The sequence below is a fragment of the Pezoporus occidentalis genome, unplaced genomic scaffold (genome assembly GCF_034315485.1).
Source record: "Pezoporus occidentalis ecotype Australia unplaced genomic scaffold, CSIRO_AGI_Poc_V1 ctg289, whole genome shotgun sequence".
In the NCBI taxonomy this organism is placed as follows: Eukaryota; Metazoa; Chordata; class Aves; order Psittaciformes; family Psittacidae; genus Pezoporus; species Pezoporus occidentalis.
This window is the reverse complement of record NW_026914818.1, coordinates 442,235-463,637: the sequence shown is the minus strand read 5'-3', so window position 1 is coordinate 463,637 and position 21,403 is coordinate 442,235. Positions and strand designations below refer to the sequence as shown.

At 43.5% G+C, this 21,403-nt stretch overlaps 1 long non-coding RNA gene across 1 annotated transcript; it reads left to right on the top strand.

Moving 5' to 3' along the window:
• The first annotated feature begins 564 nt into the window (after positions 1-564).
• Positions 565-19,644, top strand: LOC134167423 (uncharacterized). Its single transcript, XR_009966180.1, has 4 exons — positions 565-1,301; positions 10,993-11,176; positions 12,514-13,067; positions 19,492-19,644. It is a non-coding gene; the product is annotated as an uncharacterized LOC134167423 (long non-coding RNA).
• Positions 19,645-21,403: the final 1,759 nt, after the last annotated feature.

Here is a 21,403-nt window from a genome sequence, read left to right as displayed (position 1 = left end):
GCATTATGGCCCTTGGGCATTAACTTTTAGCTGTATTTCATCACAAGATGATACTCCCATAATGCCTCTTGCACCACACACAAATGACTCCATCTGCCCTTTATCAGATAGCAGCATAGACCTTCCTCTGTTCACATGGGCTGTCAGAAAGCCACATTATTGAGCTGCAGATCTGCCTGGTTTCACCATATCTCTGCAGCCTCCTCCCTAGGCAGAGGCATGGGCAGCACATGGAGGGACTCTCACTCCAGGCTGGCCAAAGAACTCTGGGAAATGGAGGAATGTTTTTATAAGAAAGCAGGAAATAAAAGCTTAGGCATTTGGGCTGGATCTGTTTTCCCACTCTGCCCCTTGTTTTGACAAGATAAGTTTTCAGCACATGCCACACTGATCTGGGGGCTTTCTTTACTTTTTCCTCCTTCCCTTTCATGAAGAACACAAAGTGTGATTTTTGCCCTGTTCCCCCCTTTTCGACTTTGTAACTTTACAAATGTTTCCAATTCATGAAAGTGACACTGTGACAAATTCACTTTTCTTCTTCAGCTCCGTCACTTCTGCAAAGTTGAGAAAGTTTCAAGAAGCTGCAAGTGGGAAAAGGGGAAAATGAAAGGAAAGGGCAGAGAAAAAACACTGTTTTTTTCCTTGTATTCATCTTAAGATTCCTGTCCCAGCACAGCTCAGTGTTCGAATTTGGTGGAACAGAAGCCACTCTGAACAAACCATCTGGGACTGCTGAGGTTATGCTTGGCCTCGGCCAGGTCCCATCGCTTCTATCACCTCTTGCTGCCACTTTGCCCAGGTCAGTGTACAGCTGCCCCTGGAGCTCAGGGGAGAAGCAGCATCTCTGAGCTGGAAGGCAGGAAAGAGCATCTCTCATCACCTTGCAGCTAGTCCTGACATGGTGAGCAAACAGTCAGCAGGGGCCAATCAACCACTCTACATCCATTTCCCCAGCACCTTCAGACGTTTCCATTTATTCTGCCCCAATGCAGAATGAGCCGTGTCAGCTGAAATCACTGATGACTGGAGCAGATTAGGAACATGCTCAGGGTCAGGAACTCCTGCGCTGCAGTTTAAAAGGCTCTTACCACCTTTCACCTCTTCTGTTTTTGCAGGCAGTCCAAGCTGTGCAGGATAAGCAGCATCAGCTTCTTTGGAGATGCTGATTCTCCTCTGGCTTCATGTTCCTGGGTGGCTTCCAGATGTACCAGAGGAGCTGCACCAGGAATGCCAGCCAGCCAGCCAGCTCTCGAATTAGAGACTGCAGCCATCTGAGAGCATGGATATGTCCTCCTGCTAAGGTAACTGTCCCTTCAGGGCAGTGTCCCTATGTCCGGAGGTGGCTGTCTGGATGTTTTGCTGTTCTCCCTGCTGAAGCACTGCCAGTTTGGGGCTGTCACAGCTGTTTTGTCATGCAAACAGCCCCTGTTGCCTGCCTGTCTTGCCTTCTTTCTTTAGCTGCCTGCTCTATCTATGCACTGGAACCTCTTGCAAAGAAACACTTCACACCCACCAATTTAATAATCCTCTTGAATATGGAGTGGATTCTGCCTGGGCAGCCTTACAGATCTGCTTATGAATAAATTGTCTCTGCTTTGTGAGCATAAATACATCTGCATGCTCTGGAAACATTGGTAATTACATTTGAAATGTAATCATATGGTAGAGGTGGGAGGGGGCTGGTTGCTATTGTGATTTATCTATTTGTTTTTCATTAAAAATTCAGTTTATTCCATCCTCTCTAAGTTGATGACCACTAGTGGGGGTCTCACTGGTATTTGGTAGGATCATGGTGGTTCTTGACAAGTAATGTCTGTTCTTTCTCACTCTGCTAGGAGCAGCATTCCCCTGGCACTGTTCCCAGCAGAGAGCTGTAGCTATCAGTCCAGCTGTATATACACAGACTTCCAAGGACCTTTTTCTTCTCCATTAATCTGTGCTCTTTCCTCTGATGGCATACAGTTACATTTTTCCTATGCACCGCGATCAATCCTGTATCCCTTGTATGTAATTCCCTTGTATGCTGAGACTTGAGGGCCACTGGTACTGCCTGATGCGAAATCCTTCCTGGGGTGTCCTAACCGTGGGGCAATGCTGATGCTTCCTCTTCTGTACAGTAAGCCCAGTGAGCAGAGTTTCACCTGGGCAACCCCTCAGTTCCTGTACGCACCTTCCACTTGTCCTCTGCAAAGATGAGTCCAGAACTGGCAGGAAGATGGAGCTTCCAGTCACTTTACCTTCCTAAATGTCTCTTAGCTTTCTGCCCTGCTGGCTTGCTCCTGTTGGTTTGTGATATCATAGAATCGTTTAGGTTGGAAAAGACCTTCAAGTTCATCAGGTCCAACTGTTAACCCAACTAAGGGAGTCCCTCTGACCAGTGGAGACATGGTCAGAGCTGAGGGCTTTGGCACTCATCCTAAAGGAGGAATCTGAAAAAGTTGGCTCACATCCTGAAATGCTGTTTCCCTCCTTGGATCTCAAGGCAGGCCACATGCTAGTTAAGCTGTAGATATTTTCCTGATAGACATCTTAAATTAGGAGAAATTAATCCCATCCTGAGTGCCCACGATGCACATAATTTCCTCTGTCTCTATGCAGCATAAAATCTCAATAAAATCCTTCCAGATGGAATACAGATCACCCCAGGCTCTTCTACCTCACACACAGAGCCACTGAGTATCAGTGATTCAGCTTCTCACATGCAACATGCATCCTGTTAGTCTGACTCACTCAGCTGAGGCATTGGACCCTGCCCATGCCATACACCTCTGACCCAATCTGCTTTGCATGATGTGGGATCTTTGCTCAGATCCTTTGACAGGTGATTTTGCACTGAGGGTTTTGGAGGGTAGTTCAGCTACTGGATGATCCATTCCCTTGAGTCCCTGGTAGGTGACTGGTCAGCCTGTCTGCACATCACAGATGGAGATCTTCCATTCTCCCCTTGGTTCATCGCAGGCTCCCGTTCTTCCTGCCGGTTGTGATGGTATTTATAAAGCCTTAGTCATTTTCACACCAAACACGAGATTACAATCTCAGTCTGAGCTCACTGCAGGGCAGTTACTCTGATGCTGCTGTGGTGCAGCAGACACCAGGATTAAACTGAATATGTGGCCATTGGAGTAGAGCAAGCAAAGATAATCACTGTAAGGGGATAAAACCAAAACAAAAAGGAATGCAATAAAGAAACACACCAAGCCATTTTAATTTATCTAAAGCAAATATGTTTGTTCTCCTGTTTGCTGAAGCAGGTCATGAATTATGATTGGAAAACAGACAAACACAGTAACTAAAGTCATATTAGTTGTTCTTTCATTTCTATTTATGAATGTGTATTAGAAGAGAAACATGATAGGCGAAATAATGAGTATGTGATATTTTTCTTTTTTAAATTAATGGTTATGTATTTCAGTGTGGATCATCTATCTTGGTCTGGCTTGCTGTGTACAGGAGCAGGATACCTCACAGCTAAACTTCCACTGCTATAGCAGAGCTATAACACTGTTATAGCAGAGCTATAACACTTGCTTCCACGGAATGGAAAACTGAGGCATGATAATGTCAAGGGTTGTATATTTGCGGTGAATGGAGTTCAATCCAGTTGGTGGCTGGTCACAAGTGGTGTTCCCCAGGGCTCTGTACTGGGGCCTGTTCTGTTTAATATCTTCATCAGTGATCTGGATAAGGGGATTGAGTGCACCCTCAGTATGTTTGCAGGTAACACCAGGTTGGGCAGGAGTGATGATCTGCTGGAGGGCAGGAAGGCTCTGCAGAGGGAACTGTACAAGCTGGATCAATGGGCTGTGGCCAGTGGTATGAGGTTCAACAAGGCAAAGTGCTGGGTCCCTGTACTTGGGCCACAACAACCCCATACAACATTCCAGGCTTGGAGAAGAGTGGCTGGAAACTGCTTATAGGAAAGGACCTGGACTGGTGGTTGACATCCAGCTGAACATGAGCCAGTTTGTGCCCAGATAGCCAAGGCCAATGGTATCCTGGCCTGTGCCAGAAATAATGTGGCCAGCAGGGAAGTGATGATCCCCCTGTACTGGGCACTGGTGAGGTGTTTCTGTAAGAGGTGACTGAGACCATGCCAATGTGGTGGTACAGAAGGGATGTGCACAGATATGCCTGAGGGAGAGGAGGACAGCACAAAGTTGAGAGGAACCAGTATGATGATGTTTGGAGAATCTGGGATGAGGAGCAAAATTCAAGGAGCACCAAATTGGCAGTGTCAGTGTAACCTCCTGGCTCAGCCATGTCCCTGAAATATGAAGAGGTGGTGGGTGGCATCCATCTGATGGCTTTTGCTGCCTCCTCTGTGGGCCATGGATCAGTCTTTCCAGGTACACCCCAGAGCCTGACTTCACGTCATCCTAATGGAATAGTACCCTGTTTGCTCTTCTGTTTTGAATAGCAAACCAGATTCTGGATCTACCTGCCCCATTACAGTCTATAAAGATGCTGATTGGTGGGAGGCCAGAATGGAGACATGGCCCTTGCAGCTCAGCAAGAAAGGTTAAATGAAGATAGGTGAGATGGCAGAGTAAGTGGAAGAAGGAAATGCAGGACACCTAGGCACACATAGGGCCTCTAAAGACTCAAGGGGAGGAACACCCAATCCTGCCTTTAACACCAGGATCTCTTCACATATCTTGGATGCAACCCAGATGTTTCTGTGTGGGATCAAGTGGCAAACAGGAGGCAATGGATATGTGTCTAAGGATTCAGCATTGTGGGGTTGTATGGTGACTATAGAGGATGAGAAGAATGGGAAGGAGGAAATAAAGAATGGGGTACAAACTGGGAGTGAGCAAGCACATAAAGGAGAACAAGGGGAAAAGTAGAAGGGAGAGGAGAAGAAATGCAGAAGGAAGGATTCTTGCTTTTCTGACTGCACATGAGATATGTGGGAGGATGAGTAATGTGCCACGGTATGGTAATACAGGGGCTTAATGCAAAGTTGAAGTGCAAATACAATAATGACAAAAGTTAAGGGAAACATAGGGTTTTCCATGTAAAACTGATGTTTCTTCATAAACCTTTATTTATCTTAAAAAATGAAGAGCAATCTCTGAGCCATGTAAGAGCATTTATCACATTGGAAGGTGAAGGCAGGAGGATGTGTAGTTCCCTGGCTGGTTATTCACATAAATTGCATTCAGATTAGTACTGAGCCCACCTAATGTGTTAGTTCTACAATCTCAGACAAGCACTAGCCCTGCACTTGTTTTAAAAATGAGCATATCTTGAAGCCCTGATGCCTACAGAACTGCAGAGGAAGAATTGAGTCTTATGGCATATCGGGCTTTGTGTACTGTTGGAAACAGGGCTATACATATATTTAAGACAAAAAGCAAGTATATGTGTGATTAAGAATTCTGGTGGTTTTGTGCTAAGATTCTGGTAGCTTTCAAGCTTCTATTTGTCACTGATACCAGACTAGGGTAGACAGAATAGTTGTCTATGTAATACAAAGAATCAGATCACTTTTCCTGTCTGACCTACATCATTGTCTTGTCCAATTTTATATAGTCCCCAGCAAGCTCAGGTTTTTCAGATGTCCTTCAGGTCCCAGCTAGGGATTACCTGTCTCTGCTACCATCTGTAACACAGGTGTCTAAAGCCTGCTCAGAGAATTGAAACAAAACAAGGAAATAAAAGAAAACAAATATTTTACTAAACCATTTCTGAGGGTGTGAAGTCAAACACTCAAAAATAAGGAAGCATCAGATTTAAGGATGCCTGCAAAATCTTCATTTAGTCATCCTGTGTGTATGCACTGTAATAGTCTTAAATATGTGATCTCTTCTCTCTTTAGACAGAATCCCTGCCTCATTCAGTGCACAAAATAGACTTGCTTGCTGAAAGAGCAACTCTTCAATATTTCATGTAGTCTTATCGTTCAGTGTGTGGCTCGATGCATTATTTACTGCAGACAACGCTGAATACAGAATTATTAATTTCTTACCAGGTTTTTCTCTTGTGCTTTGCCATAGAATCTTCCTTCTTTACGAAATCTAATGACTATATCTTCACAATACAGTTGAGGGATGAATCAATACTAATGTCCTCATATTATCAAGGGGGCAGTGATGCACATGTAAGTATTAAAGTCAAAATAATCCAAAGTTTCAAGTATTTTTTAGCTTCCATTTGAATTATGTGACATGGCTTCTTTTTAGCACTTGGGTATTTTTAGTTATGTGTGTTTTCTATGCTGATGTTGGCTGCAGCTGCGTGGTTACTGGTTTTGCTCTTGCAGAAGTACCTATCTGCATGGGCTTAATCTTGCTTGCTGTGGATGCTTTATAGTCAGCAGAGAGATAGGTGATAGAGCCACTAGTGTTTAGAGCAGGATTTATCTCTCCTTAAAATAGATATCAAAACCAGATCCTATTATCTTACCCTTAATGTGCCTGCTTCTCTTCACACAGAATAAAGGAGCCTAAGGCAAAGAGATGAGAGTTAGACAACCAATTGTGGATTTGGTATTGCAGGTGAATTCCATACTTAAGCAAAATAAGTAAGAAAGCATCCCAAACAACTCTGCAGCCTTATTTTTGCAGAAGCTGGAAGCTGGGTGAATAAGACAGAGGGTGGCCATTCTGGGGTCATGATGGGAGACCATTACTGTGGAGGGCCAGATTCAGCTCCTACTTCTGCCATAGAGTTTCTAGATAGAATCGTAGAATAGTTCGGGTTGGAAAGGACCTTGAGATCATCCAGTTCCAACCCCTCTGCCATGGGCAGGGACACCTCACACTGAACCATGGCACCCCAGGCTCTGTCCAACCTGGCCTTGAACACTGCCAGGTATGGAGCATTCACAACCTCCCTGGGCAACCCATTCCAGTGCCTCAGCACCCTTACAGTAAAGAACTTCTTCCTTATATCCAATCTAAACTTCTGCTGTTTCAGTTTGAACCAGGTGATGCTAAGGGAACGTCCCTCAACCTTCTATTAAGCTTTTTCAGTACTCACCTTCTATGAAAGTCCCTTCTTGCTTTAAATATCTACACATCAGTTTTCTCTTGACTTGGTCTCTGCAGGGTCCCTTCACAGCCTGTGATTCTCCAATATTTCCTTCAAAACAAACCTCCCTTTTAAAACTCGGATCCCAGATGAGATAAAACAGAAGGTGAAATACTGTAATTTCCCACTGGCAGAAACTGCAGATGTTGCTAGAGGAATAGGCAGTGGCAGACTTTAAGCAGCACAGCCTTGGCTCACTTCAGTGGCAGCAAACCTGTCTCTGCCCTTGAACAAAAGAAACCAGATCTGGAGGAAAAAAAAAGCAACAATTTGGGAAAGAAACAACAGTCATCACGTTGTTAAAGTTCAGGCATGTGCTCCAGAGGACTGAGACAAAGTCAGAGAGAATAAATCCTGGTGTTTTGTCACTGTTGTATGGTTGAATGAGCTATGCTAAGCATTCTTTGAAGAGAATGTTTTAATATAAAATTTATGGTTTTTGGCTTGAAGAACCTTTATGCTATTTAGTCTGGTTTTGTGTACTGAGAGATTTTTGTCCAAGTTAGCTGTGGAATGAGCCTGATAACTTGTGTTTAACAAGAGCATCATCCAGAACAGCATCCTATTTTATCTAATGAGGTGGGTCTGAATTTCTGGCCCATCAGGAGTCTCTCCTGCTAATACTTTCATTTCTGATTTTAATCTGTGCAACTTTCCCTTCCAGCTAATGGTCACTTTCTCTGGTACTTTATGGAGCATATTTTAACTTTCTTCCTTTGGAGACTGTTTACACACCACGTAGCGAGTCATTTCTCGGTCTTGTCAATGTTTTTTGGGTAGTCAGAATGCATTGAATTCCTTCAGTGTTTCATAAAACCTCATTTTTCCACCCTTCACATAATTGTATTGCTGTTCACTGTACTATCTTCAATTTTTCACTTCACTAAATGCAGTATTCCAACATTAGTCCCACCATTGCCTTGTAAGATGTAAAATAACTAACTAATCCCTTGTTTATCTATCTGAAGATCACACATGAGTGTCTTTTATCATTGCACTGGTTAGATCAAATTGAAATCCTGTATTTCGAGTGGGAAAGAGCTAATGGCAGATAGCATAGAGGATTCTACTCCTTGGGAAGGGCTCCTGTGGCACCTCACAAAACTACAGCCACTGCTGATGTAGTAACAGCAATGTTAATGGCCCGCCCTGCTTGTTTGTCATGATTTGTACAGGAAGGTTGTCACAGGTGCCTGACTTCTTTTCACGCTTGCCAAAGCTGTTGATGTAATTTTTTTCCCTGTTCATACTTCATCATCATGAGGGGCTGAATAATGAAATAAGGCAAACCTGCCTCTGAGACACCCTAGGGCTGGCTCGGAGGCAGTGATTGCCAGAAGTGTTCCGGTCTTGAGAGGGGTATCCCAGCAAAGATTGCCAGTATCATTTGCAGGGCTTTAATATGTGCTTCGTATTGTGTTTTAATCTCTTGATTTAGAAAGTCTTCCTAATTAAGAATTCCTGTAGGAGTTAAAGAGATAAAATGATCAGCAGATACTAATGTGTCTTTAATGATCACATAACTTGGAACAAGAGCTTCCATTGATCTGCTTTTTGGTACTGACAAGATGTTGGTTGAAACCAGAGTCTGGTTCAAAGGGCCAGGTCCTGTTGTCTCAGGCAACTGTGTTAGTGCCTGGTGTGCTTCTGCCACATATTCCTTCACAGACCATGTAACATTGCCCAGTACTTCAGAGCAAGGAAACAAAAGTCACAGCTAACTTGGACTCCAGGAAGAGATCAGGGCAGATGAGAGGGCAGGCTCATATCCTAGGTTCCTTTCATAGCTGGGAAGTTCTTGTGAGCTATTTTCTCCTGATCCTTAAGTGTGGACTACAACCTGCAGATCAGGAAAAGGGGGCAAAGCAAACCAAAAGTGCCCAGAGTTAAAGCTGCAGGCAAGATTCCAACAAGCTCCATGGCAAAGACTTTTACCCTGAACCTGAAAGCAAGAAATGCTGAACTTTGCAATAGAAGTTGTTAATGCTGCTCTAAGTGCAGTCTTGTAGCCGGTTTAGTGCCAAACTTGCTTGCATGTGTCTCTCTGTCCAGCATCTAGAGGGTGAGAGGAAGGGAGAAGGAAAGGATGTACTCTCAGGAGCCAGATTATGAATCAAGAGAAATTACTCCTTCCTGAACTTGGCAGGCAACCAAAGGAAGCTCTGAAGTAGAGGATTCAAACAATAAATGATAGTCCATTATAGCTGATGGAGATAATTTCTTTTGTGTGATGTAGCCATTTGCTCTCTATGGACTCCCAGCTGCTATGGGTAATTTTGCCTTAAAGGATATGGGAGTATTGTAAATAGATTTGACTCAAGTGTCTTGATCTAAAGCTTTTTCTACTCCATAGTACGGAGGGCATTAAAGACAGTTTACAGGGTATTGTTAAACTAGCATCAGCTTGGAGGATTTGTCTCCAAGCAGATCTTTACATCAAGCAACCTCCCTGTAATGGACTTGCTGCAGATCCTCAAACCTTTGCTATTACATGACTGTTGAGGAAAAGTATGGTCGGTAAGGCTGTTGCAAGACATTTTCCTCAGTGTCTGGCCATATGTCTGTGTGGTGGACACCTCCCTCCCCTGCTGTGCACAGCATCATTTAAACTCCTCAGCTTGTTGTAGAACAGGCATTAGGCCCAAAACCTGGAGCCACAGAACACAGCAAGTAGGAAACAGTGTGCTGTGCTCAAATACTTTGTTCATTGCAGGCTTGATTTTCCCAGTAAGGACAGGAAAACCTGCTCTGAAAAGCATTATTTGCTGCTGATAATCACCTACTACGAAGACCTCAGTATTTCAGAATGGTCTGACAGTTAGTGCTCTCTTTCCTAGTGGGGGTTCAATGTATGCTAAGGAGTAGGTGTAACATTGGAGGAAGCCTCTGGTTGCCTGCAGCTGAGACCAAGGAGGTACCTTAGTACGTCACAGCCCTCAGTGAAGCATGGACCTGCCCAATCTCATTTTGAATACAAGTAGGCTTTCCATCATGCACAAATACCTGTGTCAAATTTCACAAGCTACCTGTTTTACACAGAGAATCTCCTTCCTTATGTTTGCTTTGAATTTGCCATCCGATAGCTGACTGCAACTGGCCATAGAAGAGAAAATGAACAATTGCTACATTTATTTCTGAGTTGGCCATTCCCTTCACCCCATGCTTTTGTAGATAATTGCCCCACTTCTCCCATCCCCTACACAGGTACCTTCCTCTCAGGATGAAGAATCATAGTATATGTGGTTGTTCCTTGAATGGAAATCCCTTCCACACATCTGTGAATCAATTTCATCACATCTGTTGCTCTTTTCTCTTTGGTTTATTGTTATTATTATTTATTAATTTATTTATTTCACATTCTTGTGTATTCTTTCTGAGGAGGGGATCAGAACCACACAAAGTGGTCATCAGGTGCTTGCCGTCTATGCTTCCCGTCACTGCCTGTTATTGTAATGATTTCTAACATCTTTTTGTCACTAATTTACCTTAAGTTAATTCCAGTTGCCACCACCCTTACCTGTGAATGCTGACAATTTAATTACCAACCTGTGTTCTGTGTTTTTAACAGTTATTTCTCTGTGGAAGGATGTTCCCTGTCATTCCGTGGTAGTTCTAACTTCCTTAAGATTTTTTGGTGAAAGACTTTGTAAAATGGCTTTAGAAATGCAAATACACTATCAGCTGGATCTCCCTTATCCCCATGTCTATTGACGTCTTCAAAGAGCCACACTAGACTGTAAAGCATCATTTCCCTTTACAGAACTGCATGCACTCTTCCCCATTATGCTTTATTTATCCATGGATGCTCTTTTATATTGCAGTTTCTATCAATTAGTCTGGTACAGATGTGCTACCAGTCTGTAGTTTCCCAAACCTTTACATAGGAGGCTCTTTAAAAATTGAAGCTGCATTAGCTGCTTTGAAGAGTCTTCACATTGAGACATTTTTACATTTCAGCTTGCACACCAGATATTAATTGAGCCATTTCACAGTGGAGCTCCTCAGGTGCTTTTGGAAGAATATCCTTTGGTCTTGGTGATTAGTTAATACCTTTTGATATACTTCATGATCTCCTTCAATATTGGAATGATCCTCTCATGCGTTCCCTTACAAAGAAAGGGTAGCTGTGACCTCTTCCATGGTAAGAACAAAAACTGTATTATTATTTTTTGCTGTGCACTTATTTATCTAAATTTTGGTTACCTTTTTTCATTTTCAGTACCTTTTTTTGCCTCTCTGTTTTGTCATGCTGGCTTCTCTTGGTTTTTCTAATGTCCTTTGGGTGAGTGAAATGCATTTGCTCAGAGTCCCAGTGTGATTATCTCTGGTTTCTACAGCATAGATGAGGATTTTACTTTTCCGACTGTTCCTTTCATTCTCTTTTAAAGACAAGACCAATAATAAGGAATAATTTCCACTTAGTGCCTATTTTTTTAAGTTAAACATATTGCATTGTTTTTCTTTATTTTTCTTATCCTGACGTATAAGCACTTTGTGATGACTGCTGTAGATGACTTTCTACAGTAACATTCCAGTCAGGTATCATGCATTGCTTGCACTGGATGCAACAAAATTAAGAGCTAGTTTCCCTCTTGCAGTTACTGACTTTTCCATTTCATGTGGCATCATGATCTAATGTGAAATGTATCCAGTACACCTGAGTAAATAAAGCTGAGAGAGAACATTACCAATATATGTTAGTTTATTGGTTTCTTTGAGTCTAATTCCATTCACTGTAAGACTAGCCTGAAACAGTAACAAAATGTCTTCTGATATGGTTCTCATAGTAAGACATGCTTGTGGCTATGAAAACATTAGGGTCTTGTAGCATGTAGGAATTGCTATTAGCAAATAGGTACTACTTTTTAATGACCCAGGGAAGCCAAGGCCAGCAGTCGTGAGCGCAGAATGCTGAACAAAGCAGGTACAAGTCCTTGTCTGATTCCATTTTTGACATAAGATTATTTCGAAATAGATCCATTTTTCCATTGCAAAAGCTCTACTGTTAGAAAAAGGGTAGACAGAGATTCAAACATACTTGCCAGGACAGCTCGGCTTGCTATGTATGCAATACAGAATATATATGAAACAAATAACTGCAATCATCAAACAACAACCAATACTCCTTCCACCCACTTTTCTCTAGTGTAGTGGCAAGGTGAGTCACGTATGAACTCATATTGCCCATTTCATTTATTACTCCAGCCTGACCCAGATTCTGCTTTACAGCTTTCCTAAATTTTTTCCCCCTTAAAATAATTTAAGTTTCTCTCCCTTACTGCACTATTCAGAAAGTCATTCAAAGATATGGTTTTTCTTTCTGCCTTCTGGTCTAAATTTATTCATAACCACTTCAATCTTATTCCTGCATTCTTCTCTAACTTACATTTTTCTTTTTGTTTCTTGTTATTTACAACCCACTGTTTTTTAAAGAACCATCGTATCGTCTCTGAGACATTGTTTTACTGTGTTAAATAGGTCTGGGAGCTTCTGAAGTCATTGTAGCCAGAGCCAGAACAGCAGTACCTAAGAGCCACTGAGATTTTCTTCTGCAGTATGTAAAACAAGTGGTATCAGAGCGCTGAATTTCATGTTGGAGACACATGACTGATGTCTAAATAACAGCAAATCTATACCAGTTCTTTATTATCCTTGAGTATCCTCCAGTCATGCATTAAAGAACGTGACCCACAATTGCTAACCCTTGTTTTGTCATTCTATCAAAACAGACTTGATGTTATTTAATTGATTTGTTTTCTTGTGAAAATCAAGTGTCGTTACCTCTAATGTCACTTATAGTGTATGTGGTAGACAGTTCCACTTACAATCAGTATCCTGATACAGTTGAACTGTTAGGTGCTATACAGACACGAAAGGCGGCGTTGTCTTTGTCCTGGGTGTTTGCATGGTGATATATCCTCTCTCGTACTGCAGGGTGACCCCCAGCTCCCTCCCTGCTATGGCTGAAGGGTCTTAAACCTGAGATACAGCTCTCCTGTTCTTGTACCTGAGACCTAATAATTCATTTAGCTGTAAGTCTGTCTAAGGTTTCATTTATTGCTCTAAACCTTCTATGGAGCCGAGTGCATCTATGAGTGTTCAGGAATTCTTTGTGTCCTGGGAGATATTGTTTCAAATGAATGCCTTTGCAAGGCTCAGTATGAGTTCAGCCTGCAGTCTAGCATGAACTGTGGTTACATTTCAAACTCAAAGCACCACACAAATTAAGCAGGAAAATGGGGGTTTGATGCCACTGGCAAAAAGAGAACCCTGAATTCCTTATTGGTGTGAAGTCTTAATGGTTTTCTTTTCTATTTGTACCATCTCTCCCCTCCTCTCCTTCCCCTACCCCATTGTCAACCCCTCCTCCCTCTCCTTGCACAGTAGTCTGGATGGGATGCCGTCCATTGGGCAGAATTATTTATGAGAGTTCTGCAAATGTAGATGTACTGTTTCCAGCTAATAGAACTCAAATCACTTGCACTGCACCATTAGAGAGGAAACCTACCCAAGTAAATTATATACAGGCCATAAATGGAAGCAGTTGTAGTGTTTTTATGACTCTATAAAACTCTGGAAGTTTATTGCTATTGAACAAACATGTAATCTGATTCTTAAAGCTGAATATTAGAAACCAATAGGGTCCAAAACCTGTGTTTACCTTCAGACCTATTGCCATGCCGGTCATACCATGGGAATTGTTTTTCAGTGGCAGCTTTTGAGAACCATTAATAAATCCAGGACTACTTTCTACAAGATGTCCCTGCTGGCTCAAACAGTGCAATAGAAAGGTTCAGTGGAGCAAACAAGTAACTCCAGTTTAATATTCTCTTTGTCTATAAAGAGGTCCTGTGAAGAGTTCAGTAAAGAGCTAAAAAGCAAAGGTGTTTTGGACTTAAGTTCAGCATTCTGCTGCCTGTGAAGAAACAGAAGTGTGGGGGTTTTTCTATTTCATTAAGAGCACACTGTTATTGCATAAATAAGCAAGTCCAGGCCAAGATGGAGTGTTTAACGTTGGGGTTGTTGACCTGATTTACTATATTTGTAAGACATTGGCAGTACAGCCGGCTTTTCTAAGAGTTGGTGAGATTCATCTGAACAAAACTGTATGCACAGCTGTGCCTGAGCTGAGCTACACCCTGCAGGGATTAGTGGGACATCGCTTCTATAGAGGCAGGACAGTGTGTGATCAAAAGCTCTCTGATTCATGATTTCCTCTTTCTCATGCCTCTGTCCCTTGTTGTTGTTTTGACTTGCACCATTTCTGTTTGAAGACAGCCTGGCCTTTCAGTGGGGTGAGTGAGCGTGAAAAGCTCTAAACTCCTCAAGGTCTATGTCCTTTCTCTGTTTTTCAGTGATACTCAGGGCCTGGGACACTTTTGTGCTCATGGACTACAGGTTTCTGCCAGGAATGCTTTCTCTCTGGGAGCAGGGGAAGGCATAGACCACAATCAGGCAGCATCTCTGAAGCGTTAGAGGAGAACTGCGCTGCAGAGTCATGGACTCTCTGTCCCTGTTCAACCCTTTCTTTGTGACTGGATGATTTTATCCCCATGGTGTCCTCTTGCTCTGGAACCAGTGTACATTGGGTTTGCAGCTTGTTTGGGTAGGACAAAGGCACACCAAGTTAGGGAATGAGAATTATGTTTCTGTAGAAATTATCTCACAGCCTTGGTAGGGGAGGGTGAGGAAAAGAAAGGGCAGGGACAGCCATTCGTTAGAGCACCTGCACTCCTCTGGTGTCTAGGATGGAGGAGGAACATTGGATGAGTGGTAAAGATCTGTCAAAGCTGAAGGCCTGCTGGAGTGACGGTGGGTGTGCACAAGGTGGCATGTGTACCAGAAAGGCCTGGAGTGGGAAGATGCAAAGGGTTGTGGTGTAGCTGTTGCACCCCCATGCACTACAAATGAATGGCAGCAAACCCTCTTGGGGCTGGAGGCTATAGGTGGCTCTAGTAACATCGGTGTATACATAGCTAAAATCAAGTATTATTTTTTCCGTTTCCTTTGGAAAAAGAGAAGTGCTTTTCCTGCTTAAATGCTCAGATTGATAAAATGTAGAGGAAACTTCAAGTCTTTTTGAGACATTTATGTGTGGTTGTTCCGAGCACTTGGTAAGAGCAACAAGAGACTCATTAAGGCCACTTAACTGTGTCTGCTATTAGATGTGTCTTGGGGAACCTCTGGAGCACCCTGCAGAGCCAGCACTGTGGCTGGACAGTTGCTCCAGCATTTGCAGGGTTATAAATCTCTCCCAAAATAAGGAATTTCAGACTTACCCAGTAGTGATAACAATCCATAAAAATTTAGTAGTAGCAACAGTAAGTAAAGTACTGTGATGCTGATAGTAAAAGAGAACCAAGAGGAAAAAAACTGACTTGAAAAATCATTTCAAGTTTAGCTATTACCAATAATGAGCCTCAAATACATCACTGAAGGGAAACTCAAATTAATGAATAAGAAAATTGAAAACTTATCTGAGCAGGGCATCAGTTTTCCTCATCACATGTGATATAGCAGAGGGCATCAGTGACTCTCCTCCAGTCAGCAACGTCCTCCCTCACCCCTTAGAACTGTAGGCAGCATCCATGTGCAGCTGGATGTGGACAGCAGCAGGAGGAGCTGGGTGCTGTAGATGCTCTGCATGTGGCTGGCTCTACCTCTCAGCTCCTGGTCACAGCTTCAGAGTCTACAGATAATTCCCTTACTGAAGAACCTGTTTAATTTTAGGAACATTTTTTTTTAGGAACTTTTCTTTTTATGCTACCAGCACATTATGAAATTCACGTGGTGGCAGCTGTTAAACCTAATGAAACCCACCGCAGGGAGGAAAACAAAGTATCACCTGCAGAAAGAGCCATCGGGGACCATGGATAGATGTAAGTGGCTGAGAATACTGCATTTCCAGACAGTATAGCCTATTTTATCAGTTCACTGTGGGGAAGATGAGACAGAACTGGGATGAATAAGGCCATGTGACTCCTAATTACAAGAGAGATTTTTCAGGGTAGCAGATCTTTCCCTAAGGAAATACCTCCAAATAGCAAGGACAGATGAACCTTCCTTGCACGGGATTAACATCAAGGAGGGCATGGCAACCCAGGGTCCCACTTAGAGCAGAGCTATGATAAAGGCTCAGACTAAAGGGAACCAGGAAGTGAAGTCACAGATGAATCAGGGAAAATGCAAGCATTATGATTCAGTTACTTTTGTGTGGAAAGCAATAAATGCAAAAGGTATGTGAAAGAACAGTGTTTGTCCTCTTGAAAGTAGGACAAGTGGAAGGGAGAGCTGTAAATAGTCTGGATGTGGAGCTGCCCACAACCTTTGTAAAGAATGAAACCCATCAACACAGGCGGGGACCAAAGGTGTCCAGATACGTCCAGCAGAGGATCCACAGTGTGAATTCAGCTGGTCGAGGCTGTCAGGATGCCTGCAGTAGAGAAAGCATCTGCCAGGCATTTGCTATCTAATTCTTAAAACCTGTCACCAACTGTGTTACCACTGGGTTACTGAATACATGGAGATAGAAACTCAGCAATATTGATAAAGAAGTGTTAGACTAGGGAAAAGCAGCCCTCTTCAAGGACAGTCTAAACACCACTGGCATAACTGGGCCATTGAAAAGGAAGCTGTGAAACAGAAGGTGTTATCATCTAGGGAGGGTAGGAGCTGGTACTCACAGCAGGGCATGGAGGAGAGAGGATAGGGAGGAACAGGCGTGTTGATGGGATTTGGGCAGGATGCAGATGGAGTCTAAAGCCATGCTCTGCAGATGGATGTTAGAAATAGACCCCGATGCAGCCTATGAGACTGCTGGAACACTTGGCACTGGTTGAAGAGGGACTGGCAAGTCCCCAATTAGAGTCTTTGCTCCGCCTGTGGGAATTGTGCAGAGGGAACAGAAGCCAAACAGCAGTGAGAGAATCTCAGGTGAAATCCAGGTCTGCATCAACACAACTGCTGAACCTTTAAGGAACAAGCTCTTCATTTGCTGTGCCTGGGGACCCACATCTAGGTAGAGGAATGTCATGGACTCTGCTTGAGAACGTGCTCAGAAACAGTGGGAGGATGAGTCGTCCTGTCAGCTGAGGGTTCGTCCATGTGTACCAGGGCTGTCTATACAGGTGACTAGCACTTGGTTCCGAAGGAGCTCCCTCACCACTGCAGCAGCTGCCACAGTGATTCTTCGGCATCCAGGCTGCCAGTGGTGTAAAGGAAGAGGGTCACAACTTCCTAAACCCAATAGTAGGAGTAAAATAACACAACGGCTACAGGTGAAGTGAAGTAGGTGGGATCTGGGGCCCCTTCTGTTGGATGCCTGATAGCTAGCAGGAGCTCCTTCTGAAAGATGAAGCACCCTGATGTTATTTGTAGGCCAGCTGAGAAAGGTAACTTCTTCCACTGATGGTCATGTAAAAACACAAGACACTGATGTAAGCACAGTCTCTCCTTTTCTTCCTATCCTGTTTTTTTCATCCATGTAGATCCAGGGAGCTTAATGGACTTTTGATAGCAAATGTGAATGCAGAACACCCTTTTTTTGCCAAGCCTGAAAAGTGTCAAATCTGAACTGCAGGCAGATATCGCCTGCAATGTCTCTGAATTTCCAGAACAGGAAGATACAGGACTCCAAGCTTGACCACTACAGGGCAGTGAGCCATGGAGAATGCCTGAGGGCCAGGGACTGGTTGAGCAAGCTGCTCTAGTGGAAGATGTCCCTACCGGTGGCAGGGGGTTGGAACTGGATGAGCTTTAAGGTCCCTTCACCCCCAACCAGACTGGGATTCTATGACTTCGTGTGCCTGCCAGGGACATAGGAAGTCATGAGTTTTAACCAAGGCTTTGCAAGGGCTAACAGTCCTGGAGACCTAGGCAGGCAAATAATTTAGCTTATTAATTCTGTAAAGGGGGAAATTCTGTGTGGTATTGGCATGAGGAGAGAATCTACCCTTATATGATGTTATTACCAGAAGAATTGCACTGACTGGTGGTGGTCAGCTTTTGAGGTTCCAGAACTCCACAAAGACTGTGCAGGATGACAGGGAAAATAAAAATTATGCAGGTACAGACAGGTTAGTACAGAAAACACGTCATGAGTCTGGGGTCTGGGACTCCCTAGGAAGCTCTAAAGTAATGATGTGGGATGATATATGTGAACAAACTTGTTCTACCAGGAAAGCAGTCTGCCTATCTCTCTGGTGGCTGATTAAGCTCAGTTGTAAATATTTACCCTACTTCTGTGCAGCTAAGGTTTGAAAGCAAAAGAGCTATGACACAAATGGGCTGCACTCGGCCTGGAAACTGAAACCAAGTACGGAGATACCAGCATATGGAAGTGTGTAATAGATGCTGGCAGCAGCGTTGGCAAGTGCATTAGCCCAATGAGGTCATGGCTGCAGCAGTGGAAGACAAGGTCTGTGTATGTGAGTGTGGCAGAGTGGGCTGAAATGAGATGGATCCCTCCTATATGAGGTTTCCATGGGCAGATGGTGAGAAGGCAGAGACTACAGATACACCTGCAAGAGTCCTGCAGGCTGATCCCATTAGTGATGCATGAGTGTATGTGTGCATGGGGGCAAGCATGGCAGGAAGGTGTCTCTGGATGGTGGTAGCCTTAGGTTGGCTGCCTGGAGAGGAGTGGGGCTGTGCCAGAGGGGCTTGAAACCAGGAAGAGGGATGAGGGGCAGACCAGTCCATGTCAAATCTCTCTTCACAATTGGAAGATGAGGTGCCACTTACTTTTCTTTAGCCATTCTGTCTTTGTACTTGTCTAAAAGAGGTGATGGTGCAGGATAACCTGCAGTATCTTTCATCATTGTTCCTTGAGGAGACAGCTATGCCAATCTGTTCCATGCTATGCAAGTCTCAAGGGGTTGGAGGGTGGCATTTCATGCCATTAGCACTTTTGCTTTGCTGATGATGCAGCTTTTATGCTGATTTTTGGCTCTGTTAGCCATCATGTACTCCAAGGGACTGGAGCTGTTCATCATGGCGGTCACCTCCTGGAAAGCAACAGGTAGGTACTGGTTGGGGAAAGAGTGAAATATTTCTGTAAAATTGAAATGGAGTCCTGATGCCATGTTCCACTGAGAATGGGTTTTAGGCTTGCCAGAGATTTTAGCACTCTGTATGGTTGCTGTTGTAGTCAGAATTTATCTCTTTCTTGAACAGAGGATTAATTTCAAGTCCTTGATGAAGAGCTCTCTTGGTATCAGTGGGCTTTGTGTTAGCACTTGGGTTAAAGGCACAGATTAATAAGCATGGCAATCATTAAGGAGCCTCTCTGATTGTCTGTAGCTCAAAACTCCACTGGCTGAATTGGGCCATTGCCCTTAACAGAAAAGGAAATGTAGCTTCCTTTCCTTGCTTTTCGTTTTTTTCTCATGTTTTTACCTGTTTACAGGGAGTTGCTGACAGTGAATGAGCTTTGTGGTATTGATTTTTTGTGAATAGGAAAGTCTTACATAAAGCTGCAAGGCCAGGGAAAGCACTGTTATGCATAATCTTTGGGAACCTTGGGGTTCAGTAACATCCCAAGCTTGAAGCTTCCGGGAGAAGATGAAACCATCCTCTCCTGGAACGACCACCACAGTTATTAGTTTCTGCTCACCCCACAACAGCCTTGAGCTCCTTGTGGGCTAGCATTCCCTTGGGTGTCCTTGGCCCACAGTAGCTGGGGACAATGGAGGAGATGGGAGAGGACTGAAGAAATTTTTCCTCATCCTCTACAGGAGCTGGATACAAAGAACTGACGGCATGGGTGGAGGATATAGAGCACATCAGAACCTGAACACTGGGAGGTGTTGAAGGAGCTCAGTGTGTCTCTGTGCCATGTGAGCTAGGCTTCACTTACAGAGGAAACTACTACAGCAGAAAGCATAGGTGCTATTTTAGCTTCTGTGAGGTATATGATTTACCTGCCAAAACCTTTGCTTTAAAAGTGAGCAATACATATCATTAGAGCACTTCTTACGTGGTTTAACAATCACCTAACTGACAAAACAGTCATCAGCAGGGAATAATCACGTAATGATGCTCTTTCTAGGGGGTCCTATTCCTTTACTAGTTTGTATTATTCAACACTGATTTGGGAAAGACACCTAAAATTGTTAGAGAAATTCAGAATTAACACAAAGATTGGAATAATGGTATGTAATGAAGATGGTAGATCATAGATACAGAACAGCTAGGTTCGAGTTGATGGTTAGATGTAATGCACAAATATAGAGACAAGGATCATCTAGATGGCTTTACTGAGGAGGTCTTTCCATCTGCCATCCAGACCCAACAGTGGAAGAAAGCAAAGTGTCTCACTGTAACAGTTTATGGTGCCTTGCTGTGCCTGCTGGGGAGTCAAGAGCATCTAGGAAGCTTGCTTTCCAGCTACTGCCACTCCATGTTTCCAACCTAAGAGCTCCCAGCTCCTCAGGGTCCTGAACTCACCCCAGATTGCAGGTATGGAAAGATTTTTCTCTGAGCTGTTTCCAGAGGAGCAGTGTTCTCCTGCTCACAGGAGTTATCTATCCATCTTTTCTCAGCACCAGCCAAGCTAAATGAACTGAACTTATCCTAGTGAGGAATTCAGTTCTTGATTACAAAATTGGAAACACAGTGGGAATCCTCTGATGCTGGTGGACTAAAATGTAGTCAGGCTGGCTCAGTGAGGCTCTGACCCCCTTCACTGTCTGCAGAGAGAGAAGAGACCCTCCAGAAAGCATCCTGACCAACCTTAGACATCAATCTTAGGGTAGGATGGGCTGCTGTGGAAACACTTCTCTCTCCACTGACTATACAGAAGGAACCCAGACAGCTCAAATGAGACATGCAGCTTTTCGATAGTGAAAATGAATCCAGTTCAAATGGTGAAATCAATCTCACTCAAAAGTAAGGAGGTGAAATGGAGTGTGAGTTTGTTCACCCATGGCTGCGGCAGGAGATGATTTAGATGGGGATGAGCTGATCCCTGAGCCGCCTGCCAGGCTCTCTTTCCCTTTGCTTCTGTTTGAGATGGAGTCATTCTCCTTTCAGCTCTCTCCTTGTTTACTGTATTTCTCAATATTTTATCAAACAGGGATTTAATACTGCAAGTCCCTCCATCGTTTGCTCTCTAGTCTGTAGGGCTTTTTCCTCCTCCTTTGTTTCAGGGAGCTCTGTTAGGAAACATAAATACGGCAAATGAGTGTTTGGTTTTCTGTGGATCTGATGCTTTACCCTGCTACATGATTAGTGCCCTCCCTTTTGCATTAACCAGCCTTTTCTAAGACTCAAAACATTCTGGGACTGCTAAAAAGCTTTGTCAGTTTTGTAAGCATAAAAAGCATAAACTGCTCATTAGCCCTTTCATGGAAGGTCACACATGAAATAA